This window comes from Pleurodeles waltl, chromosome 6 (assembly GCF_031143425.1).
Source record: "Pleurodeles waltl isolate 20211129_DDA chromosome 6, aPleWal1.hap1.20221129, whole genome shotgun sequence".
Classification (NCBI taxonomy): domain Eukaryota; kingdom Metazoa; phylum Chordata; class Amphibia; order Caudata; family Salamandridae; genus Pleurodeles; species Pleurodeles waltl.
Genome location: NC_090445.1, coordinates 1,249,564,774 through 1,249,588,072, shown reverse-complemented (window position 1 = coordinate 1,249,588,072; position 23,299 = coordinate 1,249,564,774). Strand labels below are relative to the sequence as shown.

At 44.2% G+C, this 23,299-nt stretch overlaps 1 protein-coding gene across 1 annotated transcript in view; it reads left to right on the top strand.

Moving 5' to 3' along the window:
* AIFM2 (AIF family member 2) overlaps positions 1–23,299 on the top strand; it is a 409,481-nt gene that overhangs the window by 160,250 nt on the left and 225,932 nt on the right. The window lies entirely within an intron of this gene.

The window sequence follows — 23,299 nt, the reverse complement described above, 5'->3', positions numbered from 1 at the left end:
TTCTGTAACCCCAGCTCTCAGCTGTCGTTGGTATTTTGCTTGTTTCTTTAACTCTGTCTCTATAACATTGCTTACTCCACCGCCTCATCCTTTTTCTCATTTGCCTCTTTATTCCTTTTCACCACTCTCCCCTCTTTCTCCAGGTTCTCTCTCACAGCTATCTGCTCTTCATCAGCTGTCTCACACACCTGTCCATCCCTCTCATGCAGTCTCTCAGAATTTTACTTTTCTGAGCTGTCCACCTTCTGCTACTCATTCTGCCTCCGTCTTCTATCTGCTTCTATATCACTTCTTTCTAACATCTGCCTTAGCCTCTCTTTTTGACCCTCTCTGTCTCTTTCTCATCAGCTGTTATAGTCTTCTTTCTCAACTTTTTCACATCTCATCACACTGTTGATCTCCATCGCTCTCCACCTTGGTCTCCTCTCTGTCTTTCCGCTGTCTATTTATTTCCACGCTCACATATACAGAAATACGCACACACCCGTCTCTCTGCCACAGACCTGCCATTCTTCAATGTCCTCATCCTATCTTTCTGCTTCCTCTAGTCCTCATCATCTATTCTCTCTCTCGCTCTTTATCACTTTTCTTTCTTGCTTTTATGCTAGTTTTCCTTCTCCATTCACAGGCTGACAGTCAGGGAGTGATAAAGAGGCACATTTTTCCTAGTCCATGTCCACCAGCAAAATGAATGTATTGTTACAAGTGTATTACTTTATCCTGTCATCCTACTGCATGTTGTTTTTCATGCCTTCCCATGATGACAACATAGCTGAGGGGCTCCTCCGAGGAGAATTCCCACTTAACTACCGCAGAGCTGGCTTTAGGGCTGGTGGTGCCCTGTGAGATAGTCTTTTTTTTGTGCCCCACCCCATAACCACCTCCTCAGATTCACTCACTACCACCCAGCAAAATGTGCCCCTCATCTCTCCATAGCCCTCTTTTCACATATATTCATTTGTTTTAAAACGCTTGTAATGTCTGACTTTTCTAATCCACTCGGCTGTCCACATAAAATATAGTTCTGTTCTTTGGAGCAGATACATTAACCCTCTCCGCTACTCTATGACGAGTCAAAGCTGATGCTAGACAAAACTCCTGTCTCTCTCCCTAGCAAGAACGTTAATTACAAGAGGTATCTTGACATTTTAATTGTTTCCTGAAGGATGGACACACAAGGAACTTTTCAGCAAGTGCTTTTAAATCACAAGTTTTGAGATTTGTTACTAAACACAGCAACCCCAAATCCAGATTAGCACCCGGTGTGGCCGCACCACCCTGAATACCAGGATTGGACTAGTCTTGTATGACTTAAGTCCTAGGGATTGTGAGAAATCCAAGTGTTACACAAACAAAAAGTGTAGCAAATAAGCCACGCCTATTTAACATGAGAGTGGTGAGAATGTCGTATGTAACTGGTGGTTCATTTTGGAGCAAATTGTTGCTGATACATTACTAAACCATGGCGTGGTAGTACACTGTCATTTACAGGCAGCATATTTTCCTAAGAAATGGCCACCAAATTTGCATCAGACAAGTAGTTTTTCTGATAAATCTATATGCTGCACAAAGCATAATGTGTGGAAATTGGGTTTCTGCAAATGTTGCATAAGTTAAATGTCTTTGATCTTATTAAAATATTTATTTCCACCACACTTCAGAATTACGAAAAACAAATGTGCCTCTTTTGTGATTTCCTTGGCACTTTTACAGTTTGGAGTATTTGTACAGTTCAGTTATTTTAATGTTGTTGTGTTTGGTAAAAAAATGTGACATCCGTTCATATTCCATGTAGCTCAGCAAAAGTGCTACATATTTCACATTACAAAGCCCTCTCACTCTGCAGAGAAAGTATAGAAACGTAAACACCTATCTTCATGTTAAAAGAATACAGAGCAGTTTGTCAGAAGACATAACCGGACCACTATCTTTGAATGCTTGGCAAATGTGACAACATTTAAAGGCCTCTTTATTGCTTATTCACTTTCTGTACCCCAGCATTGGGGTGCTGCAGCACCTACTTCCAGCGCCTGTGTCAATTGGCGTCCAGTTTTGAAAGCAAAGGGCAGCTGTTGGTACTTCTTTCACTTTCCTTAGAGTAATTGCAGCAGGCACTGGAGGCTCCAAGAGACAGAAGGCAACAAGGAAAGAGTGATCAGGGTGGGAAAAGGAGAGGGAGAGAGTTTGGATTTGTGGAATGGGTGGATTTCCCCAAACTATCCTCCTTCATCCTGTTGCTGATGACCCGGCACAACTCCCCCACCCCTTCCTAGAATACTGCAAGTGCAGTGAGGGGATGTGGCCTTAGGCAGTTCTTTGGTTTCGGCCCACCTGGGTGGGTGGCATGGCCCCAGGAAATCGATCTGATCCACATGATCTACAAAACAAATGGCAGAGGTGTGCCGCAGTTGGCCTATGGAGTGACCCCTGTGTTTTTTTTAAGGGATTCCCTAAACAAGGCTCCCTGTCGACGATGTAATGAGGCACATACGGAAGGATGAACGGACTCCACACCACTGGGTTCACCACACAGCGATCGACAGTTAGTGGAGCAGCCCTCTCGAAGAGACCGCGCCATGGGAGAAGCAGTCAGTGGATGGGACATGAGGAGAAGGCCTTGTGGTGGTTTGGGCAACCCCACCTGAACTACACATGAAGGTGCTGTTCGCGGAGCAGATTCAAGTGGTGCCATTGAACTAGCGAGGCTGAACTTGGGGCACCGGTCGGGTGGCAGAAGTAGGAATGGGCCTGTCCAAATTAGTTTGTGGAGTGATGCTGCCTGAAAGAGTGCTTGAGGATAATGGTGGCAGCTGGACTGTGCCCTGTGAGATGTTGGCAGGTGAAGGTTGACAACATCGATTTGCAGTGAACATGCAGCATTGAAATCTCTATGGCCTCAATAGTTATGGATTGCTGTCATCGGGGCTGCAATGTGCTGAACTGACTCCTTCCATCCAGCCCACCACCTCCTGGTCAGCTGCAGCATTGATTCATTGTGTTTGGGCTGCAACACACTAGCTTAGATTTGACCCACATTTGGGGCCTCTGTGCATAATACTGCCACATCTGTGGCCAAGAGGCAGGTGAGTCCTTGGACCCCTCTCCAGACCCTCCTGTGGTCCCTCCCCTTGACTGAACCGTTGCACCCATAGGTTGTGTGGACTTTGCAGTGCTTCAGACTAGTCTCACAGACGCACCAACATTCAACAATTATGAAGAGAGATCATCCTGCTTTCTCATCTTCGGAGACCAAGAACATTGGGTACTGACACCATACTTCAAGCAGTACAGGCGTCCTGTACAGTTCTTGATGCCAGAATAGTGGAATTGCGAACGGGTAAGACCTTCATATTGTGGTCTATAGAGTCTCTGAAATATAAAGGTGCATTGCTGAGCTGGAAGATGTAGTCACAGAATTAAAATCTGCCATGTCCCACCTCGTCAGATCTAAAATTCCGGAGGAACAAGCTGAAGGTGCTGAAAACAGAGCATGGAGAAACAGCCTACAATTCGTTGGGGGAGGAGAGGGCCATCCCAAAAAAAAAATTCTGGAAGTTTGGATTACTTCCTAGCTGCCACTGGACAACCTTTTGCACTACTTTATCTTGGAGAGGGCCCACAGAGCGCTACACACCATCCCCCTCCCAGCACTCCTCTCTTCCCATCACCAAGTTCTTGACCTTTAGAGATAGAGACACAATCCTTAAAGGCACAAGAACAGTGGAGAGTCTGTCCTTCCAGTCCACCCAGCTTATGACCTTTCCAACTATACTCATTGATTTAAAAACAAAAGAAATCCTTTAATGCAGGCAAACAGAAGTTGCAGCCGATAAACCTTAAATAAATGCTCATGTTCCCGACCAAATAAAAAAATCCTCCGGGGCTCCTGCTCCTTTTTCTTTGACACCCCTGAGGCAGACATATCTATCTATCTATCTATCTATATATATATATATATATATATATATATATATATATATATATATATATATATGTTCGATGGCATGTGTAGCTGCAGATACACATGCTGTGCACATCCCGCCATCTGGTGTTGGGCTTGGAGTGTTACAAGTAGTTTTTCTTCGAAGAAGTCTTTCGAATCATGAGATCGAGGGACTCCTCCCATTTCGGCTCCATTGCGCATGGGCGTCGACTCCATCTTAGATTGGTTTTTTTCCGCCATCGGGTTCGGACGTGTTTCTTTTCGCTCCGTGTTTCGGGTCGGAAAGTTAGTTAGAATCTCGGAAAAATCGTCGGTATTGTTTGCGTTCGGTATCTGGTTAGTTACAACAGATCGACACCGACTTTTGAAGAGCTCCGGTGGCACTTTAGGGTTTTTTCGATCCCCCCTGTCGGGGCCTGGTCAGCCCAGCCACGTGTCTCTTCAAGGCTGATGGAACGGACCCCATTCCACTTCTGCCCAAAATGTCAGAACAAGTATCCATATACAGATCAGCATCTGGTCTGTAACTTGTGTCTGTCTCCAGAGCAGAAGGAGGATACCTGTGAAGCCTGTCGAGCGTTTCGGTCGAGGAAGACATTAAGAGACCGAAGAGCGAGGAGACTGCAGATGGCATCGGCGCCGACAGGACAAGGGCGTTTCGAGGAGGAAGAAGAAACCTTCTCCACCCACGAATCGGACTCGGACGAGCTCGATCCCGAAGAAACGCAGAAAACCGTGAGTAAGACGTCGAAACATAAAACTCATGAGAAGACAACAAAAGCCCAGGGGACGCCACTGCCAACAGGCCATGGCTCAACCCGAAAAATAGGTGACCGATCATCGGCACCGAAAAAGGGCATGCATGTGGCGAAGTCATCCGACTCCGGTCGAGATACCGCCACACAACAATCTCGGGCCCGAGACAGCGGCTCCGAGCAGACTCGGCACCGAGACAGTGGCACCGAAACAGTTCGGCACCGAGACACCACGACGCCGAAAATAAAGGTGGTTTCCTCGGAGCCAAAAAAGGCGACCGAAAAGATTTCGATTCCGAAACACCCAGCCTCGGAACCGAAAACAAGTTCCTACACAGAGGAACAGGGATTGTCCTCCCAGATGCAAGGACATAAGTTCGGAGAGGAACTTGAATCTGTTGAGCCAGACTACACTCAAAGAAGGCTCCACATACAAAAAGACACAGGGAAGATAAGCACTCTTCCCCCAATTAAAATGAAAAGAAGACTTGCCTTTCGAGAAAAGGTCAAGCAGCCACAGGCAAAGGTGGCAAGACAAACAACTCCACCACCATCTCCACCACCATCAATGCACACATCACCGGTGGCCACTCCACCACTGATGCAATCCCCGACTCATACTGCAATGAGTCAAGATGATCCTGATGCGTGGGACCTTTATGATGCTCCTGTATCATATAACAGCCCAGACTGTTACCCTGCGAGGCCGTCGCCACCTGAAGACAGTACATCGTACACGCAGGTGGTCTCAAGGGCAGCTGCGTTTCATAACGTCACCTTGCATTCAGAACCAATTGAGGATGACTTTTTGTTTAATACACTCTCTTCCACTCATAGCCAATACCAAAGCTTACCTATGCTCCCGGGAATGCTAAAACATTCCAAACAAATATTTCAGGATCCTGTAAAAGGCAGAGCCATAACTCCAAGGGTGGAGAAGAAGTACAAGCCACCACCAACAGACCCTGTTTATATTACGCAGCAATTAACACCAGATTCTGTGGTTGTTGGGGCAGCTCGCAAGAGAGCAAACTCTCATACCTCGGGAGATGCACCACCTCCAGACAAGGAGAGTCGCAAATTCGATGCTGCGGGTAAAAGAGTTGCAGCACAAGCAGCAAATCAATGGCGTATTGCCAATTCACAAGCACTTTTGGCAAGATACGATAGAGCTCATTGGGACGAAATGCAGCATTTCAGAGAACACTTACCCAAAGAGTTCCAGAAAAGGGCACAACAAGTGGTAGAAGAAGGACAAAGTATCTCCAATAATCAGATACGGTCATCAATGGACGCAGCAGATACGGCTGCAAGGACAGTAAATACTGCAATAACGATAAGGAGACACGCATGGTTGCGTACGTCAGGATTCAAGCCGGAAATACAACAAGCCGTGCTGAATATGCCCTTGAATGAACAGAAGTTGTTTGGGCCGGAAGTCGACACTGCTATTGAAAAACTCAAAAAGGATACTGATACCTCAAAAGCCATGGGCGCACTCTACTCCCCACAAAGCAGAGGCACATTTCGCAAAACACCATTTAGGGGAGGGTTTCGAGGTCAACCTACAGAGGCCACAACCTCACAAGCAAGGCCCACTTATCAAAGCCAATATCAGCGGGGAAGTTTTCGGGGGCAATATAGAGGGGCACAATTCCAAAAAAATAGAGGGAAGTTCCAAAGCCCCAAAACCCCTCAAAACAAGCAGTGACTTCCAAGTCCCACATCCCCAACACATAACACCTGTGGTGGGGAGACTAAGCCAATTTTACAAACATTGGGAGGAAATAACAACAGACACTTGGGTACTAGCAATTATCCAGAATGGTTATTGCATAGAATTTCTCAAATTCCCTCCAAACGTCCCACCGAAAACACACAATATGTCAAAACAACATATAGATCTTCTAGGACTAGAAGTTCAGGCATTGCTACTAAAAGAAGCAATAGAATTAGTACCAAAACACCAGAAAGGAACAGGAGTTTACTCTCTGTACTTTCTCATACCCAAAAAAGACAAGAGTCTGAGACCTATATTAGATCTCCGAACATTAAATACCTACATCAAATCAGATCACTTTCACATGGTGACATTACAAGACGTAATCCCACTACTCAAACAACAAGACTACATGACAACACTAGACCTAAAGGATGCATATTTCCATATACCGATACATCTTTCACACAGAAAGTACTTAAGGTTTGTATTCCAAGGGATACATTACCAATTCAAGGTGTTGCCATTCGGAATAACAAGTGCGCCAAGAGTTTTTACAAAGTGCCTCGCAGTCGTAGCTGCACATATCAGAAGGCAGCAAATACATGTGTTCCCGTACCTAGACGATTGGTTAATCAAAACCAACACGCTAGAAAGGTGTTCACAACACACAGAGTATGTCATAGAAACCCTCCACAAACTAGGTTTCTCAATCAACTACACAAAGTCACACCTTCTGCTGTGTCAAACACAGCAATACTTAGGGGCGACAATCAACACAGCAAAAGGGATTGCCACTCCAAGTCCACAAAGGGTTCAGGCATTTCACAATGTAATACAGGCCATGTATCCAAAACAAAAAATACAAGTCAAAATGGTGATGAAACTCCTAGGCATGATGTCCTCATGCATAGCCATTGTCCCAAACGCAAGGTTGCACATGCGGCCCTTACAACAGTGCCTAGCATCACAGTGGTCACAGGCACAGGGTCAACTTCTAGATCTGGTGTTAGTAGACCGCCAAACATACACCTCGCTTCAATGGTGGAACAGTATAAATTTAAACCAAGGGCGGCCTTTCCAAGACCCAGTGCCACAATATGTAATAACGACAGATGCCTCCATGATAGGGTGGGGAGCACACCTCAATCAATATAGCATCCAAGGACAATGGGACACTCACCAAAAACAGTTTCACATAAATCACTTAGAACTATTGGCAGTATTTCTAGCGCTAAAAGCATTTCAACCCATAATAAGCCACAAACACATTCTTGTCAAAACAGACAACATGACAACGATGTATTACCTAAACAAACAGGGAGGCACACACTCAACACAGTTGTGTCTCCTGGCACAGAAAATATGGCATTGGGCGATTCACAACCACATTCGCCTAATAGCACAATTTATTCCAGGAATTCAGAATCAGTTAGCAGACAATCTCTCTCGGGATCACCAACAGATCCACGAATGGGAGATTCACCCCCAAATACTAAATACTTACTTCCAGAGTTGGGGAACACCACAAATAGATCTATTTGCAACAAAGGAAAAACGCAAAATGCCAAAACTTCGCATCCAGGTACCCACAAGATCAGTCTTAGGGCAATGCGTTATGGATGAGTTGGTCAGGGATATTTGCTTATGCTTTTCCCCCTCTCCCACTCCTTCCATATCTAGTAAACAAGTTGAGTCAAAACAAACTCAAACTCATACTAATAGCGCCAACATGCGCAACACAACCTTGGTACACAACACTACTAGACCTCTCAGTAGTGCCTCATGTCAAACTACCAAAAATACCAGATCTGTTAAGGCAACACAAACAACAGATCAGACACCCAAATCCAGCATCGCTGAATCTAGCAATCTGGCTCCTGAAGTCCTAGAGTTCGGACACTTATATCTTACACATGAATGTATGGAGGTCATAAAACAAGCTAGGAAACCTACCACTAGACATTGCTATGCAAATAAGTGGAAAAGATTTGTTTATTACTGCCATAATAATCAAATTCAACCCTTACAGGCATCTGCCAAAGACATCGTAGGATACTTACTACATCTGCAAAAGTCAAAGCTAGCTTTTTCTTCCATTAAGATACATCTTACAGCAATTTAAGCTTACCTGCCAATTACGCACTCAACTTCTCTATTTAGAATACCAGTCATAAAAGCATTTATGGAAGGTCTAAAGAGAATTATACCACCAAGAACACCACCAGTCCCTTCATGGAACCTCAACATTGTCTTAACACGACTCATGGGTCCACCTTTTGAGCCCAAGCACTCTTGTGAAATGCAATACTTAACATGGAAAGTTGCATTTTTAATTGCCATCACATCTTTAAGAAGAGTAAGTGAGATTCAAGCATTTACCATACAAGAACCATTTATTCAAATACACAAGCATAAAGCAGTTCTACGGACAAATCCAAAATTTCTACCAAAAGTCATATCACCGTTACACTTAAATCAAACAGTAGAATTACCAGTGTTCTTCCCACAGCCAGACTCTGTAGCTGAAAGAGCACTACATACATTAGACATCAAAAGAGCGTTAATGTACTACATTGACAGAACAAAACTAATTCGAAAAACAAAACAATTATTTATTGCTTTCCAAAAACCTCATACAGGAAATCCAATTTCTAAACAAGGCATTGCTAGATGGATAGTTAAGTGCATTCAAACCTGTTATCTTAAAGCAAACAGAGAACTGCCTATTACACCAAAGGCACACTCAACTAGAAAGAAAGGTGCTACCATGGCCTTTCTAGGAAATATTCCAGTGACCGAAATATGTAAGGCAGCTACATGGTCTACGCCTCATACATTTACCAAACACTACTGTGTAGATGTGCTAACGGTACAGCAAGCCACAGTAGGCCAAGCAGTACTACGAACATTGTTTCAAACAACTTCAACTCCTACAGGCTGAACCACCGCTTTTGGGGAGATAACTGCTTACTAGTCTATGCACAGCATGTGTATCTGCACCTACACATGCCATCGAACGGAAAATGTCACTTACCCAGTGTACATCTGTTCGTGGCATTAGTCGCTGCAGATTCACATGCGCCCACCCGCCTCCCCGGCAGCCTGTAGCCGTTTAGAAGTTGATCTTGAACATCTGTATATTTGTAAATATATTACTTTAAACTACATTATGTACATACGTATTCACTCCATTGCATGGGCACTATTACTAGCATATACAACTCCTACCTCACCCTCTGCGGGGAAAACAATCTAAGATGGAGTCGACTCCCATGCGCAATGGAGCCGAAATGGGAGGAGTCCCTCGATCTCGTGACTCGAAAGACTTCTTCGAAGAAAAACAACTTGTAACACTCCGAGCCCAACACCAGATGGCGGGATGTGCACAGCATGTGAATCTGCAGCGACTAATGCCACGAACAGATGTACACTGGGTAAGTGACATTTTACATATAATATAATAATAAAATAAAACAGGATTCAAAGCAAAATCCTACTCTCCCTTTGGATGATCCCGACTGAGTTGGAGGTAATGGAGGACTTCCAGAAGTAGCAAAGTGAGCAGGTGGAGGTACACCTGCTGGCAAAGATACCACCCCTGGGATCACCCGACTTCAGAGACTGAAAGTAGTTGCCTGCTGAGCGAGACAGGGAGGTCTCTGGTGCCTGTCCTGCCCAGTCCCAGATTTTGTGAGCAGAGAGGGTATCTTCCGCTGGGATGAGCCAGTTATGGGTCAAACTGTCATATGCCATGCTTTATTAGAGAAAGATTGATGGAATCCCTACCTCTACACTCATCTTTTGTACCCTTATTTTTGCCAACAACAAGTTATCCCCATTTCCTTCAATGTGTACAAGAAGGCTCTACCTGTACCAAACTCATCAGTTCACTTTGTTAAATGGGGCTTGCTGGGGTGACAGATGCTTCTGGTTTGGATGTCTAGAATGAGGTGGTTAGGGGTGATTGAGGTTAACAGTCATGTTTTTATAGAGCTATTATGTTCTGTTCTCATTTACTGTGCTCACATTTCCTGAAGTACATGCACAAAGCAATTTTACTACACAAAACCTTCCCTTGTTTGTCTCTTGGGTCATGACCAATGATTTGTGATGGTAGGAGTTTGTCTGGAAAGAAAGCAATATCAATTCATTAACGTGTACATTCCCCCAAGCTTCCAATGTTTACCCTTGTTGACCTCAGATCTATGGTATTGGGAATACCACAAGACCTAACTATGGTGGGATTTTAACACTGTATTGGATCCAATACTAAACTCAACTGGGGCTAGTGCTGCACGGCCACACAGTACTGTTTTGTTGGCTGATTGAATATCCTCTGTAGGATTATGTGATATGTGGCGAGTATTATTGCTCTGTGCCAAAAAAATACACCCATATCTTGGTTGCCCTTAAAACCATGTCTAGAATTGATTTTCTCTTTTTTCAGTCTTTGACATGCTATGCTTGACGGCAGAGAGCATCCTAACCTGAAAGATCTCGGACCACTCCCCAATAGTGATTAAATTCGGGGCCTGAGGACGAGGGGGAAATCATTCCATGTGGTATTTGAATGCTTGGTATCTGGTTGAAAGGACACAATTACAATTATTAGTGAAAGAGCTGAAACCTATTTTGAACTTAACAAGGGTTTGGTAGAGTCCCCTGGAATGCTATGGATGGCAAGAAAGTCCACCTTGCACGGCAGGGCCAAAGGATTTTAAGAGGGAAAGGAAAGCAGTGTAACCAGCATGTCTCCAATCTGGAAGCAAGAATTCGGAATCTTGAACATGAATATCTCCCAAAGTTCAGAGAAGGGCTCCAACTAGTGGCTGACTAATACAATGTAACAGGTGGTCACCTCTCTTGGCCAACTAGAAATAGCTTCATCCCCCCCATAGTACCAGACACTGCATCTGGAGAATACACAAAGCTCTGTTGCTAGCCGATGCACTCAGGGAGTCTAGTGCCCTCATGCTCATAGATTTTGTAAGTATTGATTCCCCTGATAGGGCCTTCCTTTTTAGACTGTAATTAGTGATTGGTTTTGGCCCTCTTTTTATAATTTGTTAAAGTTCTGTGTGCTCAACCCCGAGCTTTGGTGAAAGTGAACAACACCTTATCACCCCCTGTTTTTGATTCACAGAGGGAACAGAGAAGACAGTCCCTTACGACTGCTCCTTTTTGCCCTGGCGATGGGGCCTCTGACAGAGAGGGTTAGATGTGATACCCGGGTGTGGAGGTTTCATTAACGGGGACATTAGAAAACTACATTATGCTTTATGCAGATGATGTGCTTCTATTCATGAGTCATGCCGATGATACAGGACCCCAACTGATCAACATGCTTCAGATATACAGTGAAGCCTCAGGCCTGATGGTTAAGTGGACAAGTTGTTGCTTGTGCCAATCAAAGGGGGTGCAGAAGCAGCGGTGTGGTATTAATGTGTTTGAATCTGCAAACTTACCTTCAAATACATTGGCTTACATATTACTTTGGTTCCACCGATCACATGGAGCCTAAATCTCTCTCCACTGTTGGTTCAGACACAAAAAGACTTAAGTAAGCGGCCCATTCTTAATGTCAATATGCTTGAGAAGGTAGCTCCTTTTACAATGTAGGTCCTGCTGAGGCTCCTATACATACTTCAGAATTCTCCCCTTGGCAGCCCATAGATTTGGTTCACAGACCTGGAAGCTAGAGTATGGTCCATTAAATGGATGAATCAGATCCCATATACTGCATTCGACAAATGCACTCAATCCACCTAGGACAGGTGTAGGAGTATGACTGGCCTCCATCTTTATTATTGGGCCTTACAAATCTTGGTGCTGAATGTTTAGCTGTACGAGGGACATGATGATTGAGCTTCTTGTACTGAAATCTCCCTAGTTGGTTAAGAAAACATACTGATCTGTAAATATGGGGATCTGAACCCAGACTCCCTCACAGCGGTGACCAGGGTGGGAGTTCTGAGTTGACCCACTGCCTTTTGCTGGATAGGTTGGGGTACAAAACTCATGTTTGACATGCATATTTGGCAGGGGAAATGGATTCTTCATAGCGCACAAAAGGAAGGATTTGAGAAATGGCATTTTAACAGCATTTCTAAGCTGAAAGGTGTCTGGCAGGGCAAACAAATGAAGTAATCCCAGATCTTCCTATGAGTGTGATCTGAACAAATTCCAGTTCTAGAAATACTTGCAATTGTAGCATGCACTAACCGACCATTAAACCACCTTGATTGAAGGCCCTGAATATAGCCTGCTAAAGGCCAAAGTTACCCTATGCTAACTAGGAAAGGGTTGCTATCAAATATATGCAAACTACTAATCGTAAATGCCTCTTATATGTTTAAGGAGCTTAAAGAGCGGCGGGAAATCTGGGTGGGAGCCATGGATGAATGTGATTTGAGACACAAAAGTGGCTCCACACTAGCTTGTCATTTCCTCACTGCTGTGACTCTATTGTTCAGCTATCTACACATCTATTTCATCTCTAGGAAGTTATGGTGAGCTGGCAAAATCCCCTCTCCCTCCTCCTTCTGATATAATGCTACCAATTGCAATTTCTTCTAGGTGATTTGGAATTGCCCTGCCATGGCAAAATCCTGGTCCAAAATACTTACCACTCTCTGTGGGGCCTCAAACTTTTTTTGTAGTAAAAGCTACTTATGTTGATGACAATTATCCAGAGCTATGAATATTATTAGAATTTTAATACTGAAAACATCAGACAAGTTTATATGTTTGTTTTAAATATACATTTGTCAGTCTTTGTAGGCTGGGCTACACACAGGACAGCTACTTCTGGTTAGTATTAGAGCTACTAGTAGCTCACAAGCTACTCATTCGAGACACCTGCATGTAGAATAATAAGACAACCTGTGGATCTCTTTCTCACCCTATTGCCTTCCTAGGTATCCTGAAGGATATGACAAGTTGATGAGTGAAACCTACCTTGCTTGGTATTATTGGGACAATGATTGCCAAAAGGGACATCGCCCAAAATTGGAATTCTGTGGAAAGCAATGGACTTGTGTGAGAAAAACGAGGAGGCCATTTATAAGGCCAGAGAATGGTCACATAAATACCATAAGATTTTGGCGAGATATTTTAGATTATTAAGATCAAATAGATGGTTAATGTACTGTGAAGATGGGCACTGCTTTCTCTGAAATTTTGATACTGTGATTGTACTGTGTACCTTAATTTTCTGTTTGTATTAATAAAACAATAGAATGTGGTTGATATAAAACAGAAACTCAAGTTTCTGTTGTAATTGCAGGCTACCAAAAGTAGTAAAGGTTCACGAGAGCTGTTGTTTTAATTTTGTTCCTTCCACTGCCTTTAGGCACAGGGGTTGCAGAGGCAGTGCTAGTGGTTTGAAAGGGCAAGCCCAGATTTGCAGTGGATTTCAAGAAAAAAGTAATTTTATTTTCTTCAGAGCAAACATAGCTCTTACCAGCTCTGTGGATAGGCATCCCCTTTCTGTTTTCACACTGCCACAATTCTAGCCCATCCACACAAAACATACATTGCCAGGGCCGGCTTTAGAGCGGTGCGACTGGTGCGGCCTCTCCGAGTGCTGACCCGGATTTGGGGGCGGGGAAGTGCTGACATCAGGGGGTGCTGTGTTTAGCAATAACTTACGAAACATGCGGTTTAAAAGCACCTGCTGAAAAGTTCCTTATGTGTCCAGCCTTCAGGAATCAATTAAAATGTCAAGATAACTCTTGTGATTAATGTTCTTGCTAGCACCAGAGATCGGAGTTTGTTCAGTGGCAAAGTGGATAAAGTAATGCAGGGAGTTAATATCCCTCCTGTAAAGAACACAATTATATTTTATGTGGATAGCTGAGTGGGTTAATTAAGCCAGCCTTTACCAGAGCTTTAAAACAAATGAAACTATAGAGGTGCTATGGAGAGATGAGGGGCACTTTTGTGTGCTGGTAGTTAGGGAATCTGAGGAGATGGTCATTAGATAGGGGGCACCAAATAAGATTGCTGCATCGGTCGCCACAAACGCTAAAGCCGGCTCTCTGTATTGCATTGAAAGAGACTCTGTGGAGATGGCCAATGATCACACAGGAAAGCGAAGAAGGGGAAATGATAAGTTTAATAATACAACTCCCCAGCCACCGCGCATCACAGTACTGATCACCCTCAGATCTTCTGGAGACAGTCAGAGCTCTCCTCCTGGAATCATGGTGGGAGGGACCATTATGATAATGGTCAGAGGAGACACCTGGGCCAGGTATGAACCAACACAGAAAATACCAAGATACCACAGATGCGTTGGTTTTGAAGCAAAGCACATCCAGCAGGACTTACCCGGGCCAATGGCAAGTTCCCTTGAGGAACACCATGTACACCAATTTGGAGTAATGAACAAAACAGCTTAAAGCACAATTACTTTTTGCAGCCTCTTTATTACTGCTCCGGCGAAGTCATCTGGTTGTCCGTCACTTCTGCTCACAGGAGAATGTGCACAAGACTGCCTCATGTGCATTTACAACACGGCTGTGCGCTGAATTTAGCATTGTGACCAATAGTTAGAATTTATCTTACTGAACTGTGCAGTTCGATTAAGAAAAGTCTGTCCATTTTGAAGTTAAGCAAATACTTGCATCTTTAAACTTGAATTTCAGTCCCTTGCAAGAAGACCTTAGAACACTGGTTTAACAGACACCCAGGCCAGTCAGTCCCTCCTCAACGTGCCGAGGGTCACAAATGTCAATGTATTTACAGAGGATAATTCTCCTTATGTTATATCTACTCCTAAACAGCAAACTTCACACCATGCACGCTTATTTATGAAGAGAATCACGCATTCTCACGTTAACTTCATGTATGCTATTTCCAGCAAATAAACTGGAAAAAAAACCTGACCCTACTCCAGAGCCTTCCACCTTGGCAGCATGATTTCCCACAGAACCGTAGCAGCTCTAAAATCCTGCCGTAGCCCATTTATTTTCTTGTTTCGCTTCTCCCTGTGATTGCTTTACAAGTAATGGTTGCTCTAATCTTGATAATTGCTTCTTCCTTATGGTTTACTTATCCTTATGTTCTTCGAAACTTCACTTCACAGAAACTCATTATGCTGGGCCTTGGTCAGCCTGTACTTTGTCTAAAGAAGAGGTCTCCAATCCTTGGGCAAAGATGTTCCAAGCCGCACTTTAGCCTGCTTATCCATTTCCCCAGAACAAACCTTCTCTTTCCGAGAAACCGCCAGATAGTAAATGGCACATGTGAGCCTCACAATACATAGCTTACATTTTGTTTTTTTCTCCATCATGGTGCAGTGCACATTTCACTGCTTATTATGCTCTCCAGTCACAGGTGCAGACACAGACCGCTGAAGGCAGGCAGGTACATAAAAATAAATATTTATTAAATTGAATATAGGTATAGAAGGCAGGTAATCAAGTATATGTGTGGGTGACCTACCAGTAGCATGGAGTTATCAGTTCGTCCCTGGTTTCCCTCTCCTGGTTTCATCTAACACGCATAATCCTAAGGGACGTTATGACATCACACACAGTACATAATATCACAAATAGGAAGGGATCTAATTATAGACAAAAGATACAGCGTGCCATTTGTTTTTTTTTGTGGCGGATGCAGGATTTAAGTTTAAATGCTTAATAGTCTGCAGGGATAGATGAGACATGGTGGCTAATAGACTGCGTACTGGGCACTATAGATTAAATCGGTATCTTTCATCACTGGTGAATCACTAAAGGCCTCGTTTTGCATGCTCATTTTCTTAGTTCAGGAATTAATTTTGCAGTAAATTCTTGGCTCATTGGAATTATGTTTGGCTCATTGGAATTATGTTTTTAGGTTTAGTTGTAGAAGGAACTGTTGAGAAAGCATTACAGTGATTCTGATTATGCAAGACTAGTCACAGACTACATATTGCTTGTGGTATGACTACACAGTACTCAAGCATACTGTAGTGTAAATTGTCTTTAAACTGGGGATAGGTGTAGGAACGCTGGGCCTGATGCCACGTGCACTTACATCCGATTGGAATAGGAATGCATATCTAATCAACTTATATATTGAATAATGCGCAGTTCTGCTTTGGCTTGCTGGAAGTTACGTTAATAAAACACAGTACAATATGGGTTTTGACCATTCATTTATAACCGCTTTTCAGATGAGAAAGAATTTTGCCTGAGGGATACAGTAATTATCATGAAGTCTGGGACCATTTGACCATTCGTGAGCTGAAGCACATTCATAAACCCCCAAAAGAGGTCGATAAATATGTTGCTGATTTTTAATCTTGTGAAGGAGTATTGCATAGCCATCTTAATGTAAAAATAATATTTCATTTGATGCTTCTGTACAGTTTGACTTCTCTTGTCTTCCACTTTTTACCTTGCCTTCTCTCTCTTTTCTTTTCTGGCCTCATGTGGGCCATAAATTGCTAGGACAACTGACTTTTTATACTACCATATGGGAAACATTTAGGTTTGTTCAGTGGACAGGCAGTAATCTCATGTTTGTCGATTAACCTAACAGAACCACATGATGATGGTAGGGCTCAACAGAATGTTTTCAACTTTTCCAAGAACTATTAGAAGGGCACTCAAATATAATACAATTAGGAGGCGAGTTGTACAACCAGAGTTTCGAAGTCAGTTCTACATTGATGTGCAGAATTCATGTTTAATACTACCTTTGGGGAACATTTAATCACATGAATTATTCAATAATAGTACACTTGAGGGTGTTCATGATAAAATTGAAGAGGTTCCCAGATGGTAGAATAATGAGAGTGCAGATGTAAAATATTGCTGTGGCTAATATTTACACTGAAATATACCACAAGTGGCAGATGATATGCTTGAATTAATCTCAGCCATTTGTATATTTGGGCCGTATTCCAGTCCATCATTATTTTGTACCCCATGCTACCTCAGTTTGGACCCAGCCATATGCAAATCAGTCTTTATCCTGCTCCATTGGGAACAGTCCAGTCCAAACTGCAATGCCAGGTATTCCCTGAACTGAAACACATGTAACCCAAGACCGGTTTCTCCCTTATCAGTGCTTGTTAGAAATGGGGTTTCTGGTTGGCTAGGGTATGCACCTCAGCCCATAGTATGAACATTAGAAAACATATGGCAAGTCAGAAAAACATATTAGCAAGTCATGCCCATAAAAGGAACATTTGCATACATATGTAAAAACACATCAAACAGGTAGACAACATATAAACTAGCAAAGTCTCTAGCAAGAACTTAGAATTTATATTGTCTAAGAGTACCTGGTTTGATTAAGGCACCTCCAGTGCCTGAAAGACGAACAATGGGGCCCCCGGCGCTCCTTTGCGCAAAACGGGGGCCTCTGACATCCTTAGAGGAGAGGAGGGGGGCACGCACCTCCCCTGTACAATTGACGGGCCCCTCTGGGGACTGTGATTACTGGGGGCCCCCCTAGGCCTCCACTGGCCCTCGAGAGAGGGGCCCAAGTCATGGAAATCCTCAAGGGAGGAGGGGGGCGCCACGCACCCACTCCGGATTGAAAACGGGCCCCTCGCGGGACCCGCAAACTCCTGTGGTCTCCCCAGGCCTCCACCGGCCCTCACCAGGGGGAGACCACCAAAGAAATGCCACTGGCCCACGAGGGGGCCAAAAAGGGAGCCGGCGGCACAGACGAGCCTCTGGTGAGGCTACTGCCTGGCCTCCGGGACTCCCACAGGCGAGGGAGCGGCGTCCTCCTCTCCCTCCTGCTGCTGATGACGTCCTGGCCCAAGGCAGGTCCTGCCGGTGCCCCGGGGGTGCTCCACGGAGCGTTCCTCGCCCCGGGGGCACCAATAGGAGCACGCTTGCTCCAGGGAACAAGAAGAAGGTTTTCTTCGTGCCCCTGGGGCACCAGTAAGCGCACTCCACTCGCGCTAAAAGGAAACAGCCTTCCCGGGCTGCGGCGGGATGTCTCCCTGCAGTAAAGCGCTTTTCAAAGCGCAAAGGAACAACAGGGGGCAGCGCTTAGAAGCACTACTTTTGGTGAAGAAGCGAAGCACTCCCCGTGCTGAGGATGGATAAAGGGGTCAGGGGCCACAGCACCCTGCCCCTGGGGAGCAGATCCTGAGAAGCAGGCCCACAGGTGGCGGGGCCCAGCAACAGGCGAGTGCAAAGAGGGTGCAGGTTAGTGGCAAGTCCTTACAGTGACCAAGCAGGTCAGCACAGCCGCAGCAGTCCATGGCGGTTCCTAGAGAGTCCTTCCAGCAGTCTGTGTCCAGTTCCAGGGTAAGTTAAAAAAAGTCTCCAAATTGTGGGGAAAATTCCCCTGTACTTATAGTCAGTTCTTACAGTGTTTTACAATGGTAGGGAGAGGAGGTTCCAGCCAGTTACAACTGGTTCTGTGAGTGCCCTCTCTCTCCTTTCAGCACAGGCTCCAAACATCAGTGGGGGGTTAACGACCCTATTGTGTGAGGCCAGGGCATAGCCTTTACAAATGTAGGGGTGCCCGCCTCTCCCTTCTCTCAGCCCAGGAAGACTATTCAGTATGCAGATGCACCTCTGTGACACCTCCACCCTCCCTGTGTACAGGCTGTCTGAAAAGTATGCACAAAGCCCCAACTGTCACTCTGCCCAGACATGGATTGGAGTCAAGCTGCGAAACACCAGAGTCATAAGCATAGATAAATGCGCACTTTCTAGAAGTGGCATTTCTGTGATAGTAATAAAAAATACACCCCCACTAGTAAGCAGCATTTATTATCACCATCACAACCATACCAAACACGCCTACGCTACCCCTCATAAATCAGACAATACCCCTTACACATAAGGCAGGGCATTTCTAATGCAATCTTATGAAAAGGCAGCACTCACAGCAGTGAGACACCAAGTTAGGCTGTTTGTCACTACCAGGACAGGCCACCCAACCTGGCACATGTCCTGCCTTTCTACATACATGGTACCCTGCCCATAGGGCTAGCTAGGGTGTACCTTAGGGGTGACTTACATGTAGTAAAAGGGGAGTTCTAAATTTTCTTGCCAGGCCCAGATGCCAGGTCCCTGTGGCAGAAAACTGTGCACACAGGCCCTGCGCTAGCAGGCCTGAGACACGATTAAAAGTCTACTTCAGTGGGTGGTGCAAGGAGCGCTGCAGGCCCACTAGTAGTATTTAATTTACAGGCCCTGGGTATAGAGATACCAATGTACAAGGGACTTATAGGTGAATTAAATATGCCAATTAGGTATAAGCCAATCATACCAACTTTAAATGGGAGAGCACCTGCACTTTAGCACTGGTCAGCAGTGATAAATGTGCTCAGAGTCCTAGAGCCAACAGCGAGGGGTCAGAAAAACCAGGAGGAAGGAGGCAAAAAAACTGGGGATGACCCTGCGTAAGGCAAAAAGTCCAACAGTGCTCATCAGTATTTTATAGCTTGATTTCAGTAGATATTATATAAATGTTGTTTGGGACCCTGAGTTAGGCAGTCAGGGTCTCAGATGTGCTGCAACCGAGGCTATGTCTAATGAACTGGGAGCAAAATTCCAGGACCAGGGCCTGCAGGATGTGTGGCATAGACTTCATCCCAAGGAAAGAGATGTCTTCAGTTAATCCATGTTCATGCATCATATTTCTGTATAGATCTTTTTATGTCCCAAGTTCTCATTTAGTTCTAGAAAAAGCCAGCTGTACCTTATTTTTGTGTGCACCAAGCCCACACAGCCATGAACCATTTGGGGCATCTGATGCAATCTGTCAAAGAAATGTGGAGATAGAATATGGGAAGTTTTAGGGGCCCGACTTGTAGGGTTGAATTGGCCAAGGGGATGTAGGAATGCTTTCTGACCATCCTGTCAAGGAATACTTCACTGACCGTGCATTGCCAAGTTAGTGAGGAATGGAAGCCTAGTAACGGACGAACTTTCAGCAGGCATGAAGCCCTATAAGTGCTTGACAAGGCACGTGGGCTGTCTGCAGAGAGCTGTGGGCTACGCTCAATTCTTAGGACAAATGGGGAAGAGGCTACGCTTCTCATAATAATCCAAGTTGTGTGTGATGATCTTTTAAGTACAGAGACAAAGTTCTTGAAGATTTGGTTGTCCTTGATTGACTACAGTATGCAAGTGGAACACCTGTGTTTTACCCACTGTGTCTGAGAGTACACCAGCTCATTGTTTAACCTGTGTCAGTCTTGAGATATGTCTCTGGCTGGGTTCTTCATGCAGAGACCGCCTCATGTACTGTATGGATATCTTGATTGTTTCCCGCTTGTGAAGTGCGGCAGCTCGGTACAGGGTTGGGCGATGGTTAGGGGTTGTTTTTCGTAATCTTTTAGTTTAATTTACACTGCATCTGTATAAATGTGCTTTGACGAAAATAATTAATGTTTCTGCAAGAGTAACAATGGAATCAGTGTCCTGTTCACTCTCTTCCTTTGATATCATTCACTAGAGTAGCCCACGGGGGATGAGATGCCACTTCCCTTACCTTTATCACTCAGTGTTTGCTTCAATAGTACCCCTAAAAATCTTTTTTCCTCCACAGTGTTTTACCTAATTGTAAATATTTTACCTTGACTCAAATTACGAAGCTAGGAGACAAACCGAAACAGGAAATAGCTTCAGCCATATAATAAAATGCATACATAAAAGGGTTTGCTGTGCTAAAATCACCATCTTCCTAGCTTTCAGGAACAGCAGACTTGAATCAGAAAACCACATTTTTTAACTCAGTTTTGGCATTTTACTAGGACATATAATTCATTTTTGCTATTTTTTGTGCTTTCTGCCTCCTTCCAGTTAGTGAGAGAAATGGGTGTAAAATCAATGCTGGATCCCAGGCAGCTAAACATTTCTTAAAAGTAGACACAATTCTGAAGTCAGCATGGGGTAATTTCTGTAGATCCTTCAAGGCTTTCCTACTTAAAGTAACAGCTAAAATAAAAGAAATATTGAAATTGAGGTAAAAAAAGAGCCCTTTCTGTCCATGTTTTCTTCTATAACGTTTTCCAGCTATGGCAAATTTTTGAAAGCAATATACTGTCACGTTTGCTGGTCTCTTCTGGTTGCAGGGGTATATAGGGTTTGTAGGTTCATCAGGAACCCTAGGTACCCAGAGCCAATAAAGCAGCTGCACCTTGTAATGGGTTTTAATTGCATACCAGGTATACATCAGTTCATTTGGTGAAATTTAAAGAGTGAAGAATAGGTATCAAGGAAACAAGATAAGGTGTTGAGAAGCAGTGGTTATCTGCACATCTCTGAATTCCGGGGTCCCCATACTAGCATGTGAAGTACAGGGCATTTCTCAAATAGACGTCTTTTTTACACACTGTCTTACATTTGGAAGGGAAAAATGTAGCGAAAGACAGGGGGCAATAACACTTCTATTCTGTGATTCCCACAAATCTCCCGATAAAAATGGTACCTCACTTGTGTGGGTAGGCCTAATGCCCACGACAGGAAACGTAACATGGACACATCACATTTTTACATTGAAATCTGACGTGTTTTGTGGAAAGTGCCTAGCTGTGGATTTTGGTCCATAGCTCAGCCGACACCTAGGAAAACCTAACAAAGCTGTGCATTTTTTAAAACTAGAAACCTAGGTGAACCCACAATGGGGTAACTTGTGGTGCTCTCACAAGGTTCTGTTACTCAGAATCCTTTGCAAATCTCAACATTTGCCAAAAAAAAACACTTTTTCCTCCCATTTCGGTAATAGAAGGTTCTGGAATCTGAGAGGAGCCACAAATTTCCTTCCACCCAGCATTCTCCAAAGTCTCCTGATGAAAATGGTACCTCACTTGTGTGGGTAGGCCAAGTGCCCGTGACAAGAAATGCCCCAAAACACAACATGGACACATCACATTTTTTTAAAGAAAATGTAGCTCATCTGACACCTAGGAAAACTTAGCAAACCTGGACATTTCTGAAAACTAGACACCTAGGGGATCCCAGGATGGGGTAACTTGTGGCACTCTCGCCAGGTTCTGTTACCCAGAATCCTTAGCTAACCTCTTCATCTGACAGGGCCTTCCGGATAAAGAACCCTTGTTCCTCCAGCCAGGAAAGGGCAGTGATCTGCGCAACGGGTGCCGCTGCACCCGCCGCACAGCCGCATTGACGACGTTGGAAATGTCCCGGCCCAGCATTCCACTGGACTGGCTGGCGGAAACACTGTTTCCGCCCACCGGTCCAGCGGAATGTTAATTATTCGGCCGGCGGGGTTTCAAGGGGTCTGGCGGTCTGTGATAAGACCACCAGCATGAACACAGCGGGGATTCCTGCCGTGATCATAATGACCCCCTATGTGTGGATACCTGCCCTTTCCCAATGTTTTTAAAATATGCAAATAGCAAACAAACATTAAGAAAAAAATCAGGTTACAGGATTCTGCTTAAAATGTGCAAATATAGCTTTATTTAATGGTACGCACAGAACCATCCTTATGGGGACCTGAACATATGTTACTAGCCTTGTGAGGACTTGATCCTAAACTGTAATTTGTGATTGAATACATTCACAACAAAAATGGTTAAATTTTTGTTTTTTACTTCTCTATCTAGATTACATGATAGTTTATCCATAAATGCTTTTTTCCAAGGAGCGCACGCAAAATGGACTTCTAACTAGAAAAATGTAGCCTCGCAATTCCACCTGAAGGAGCTCACAGACATGTAGCGTAATGCTAAGTTCTCATAAATGTTGGGAGATAAGGAAAGTACCTGTAGATAAAATAATTGACTGACCACAAAACATACATAGGGTTTAGGTTGGAGAGGCAGGGTTACATTTCCTGGGTTAATTTTTATCAACTTCCCACTATGTGTTGTTTGCTCCAAATGACCATGTGATGATAGTTCCCTTAGAGATGGCATGTGATTATACTAATGTTCAAGAACTG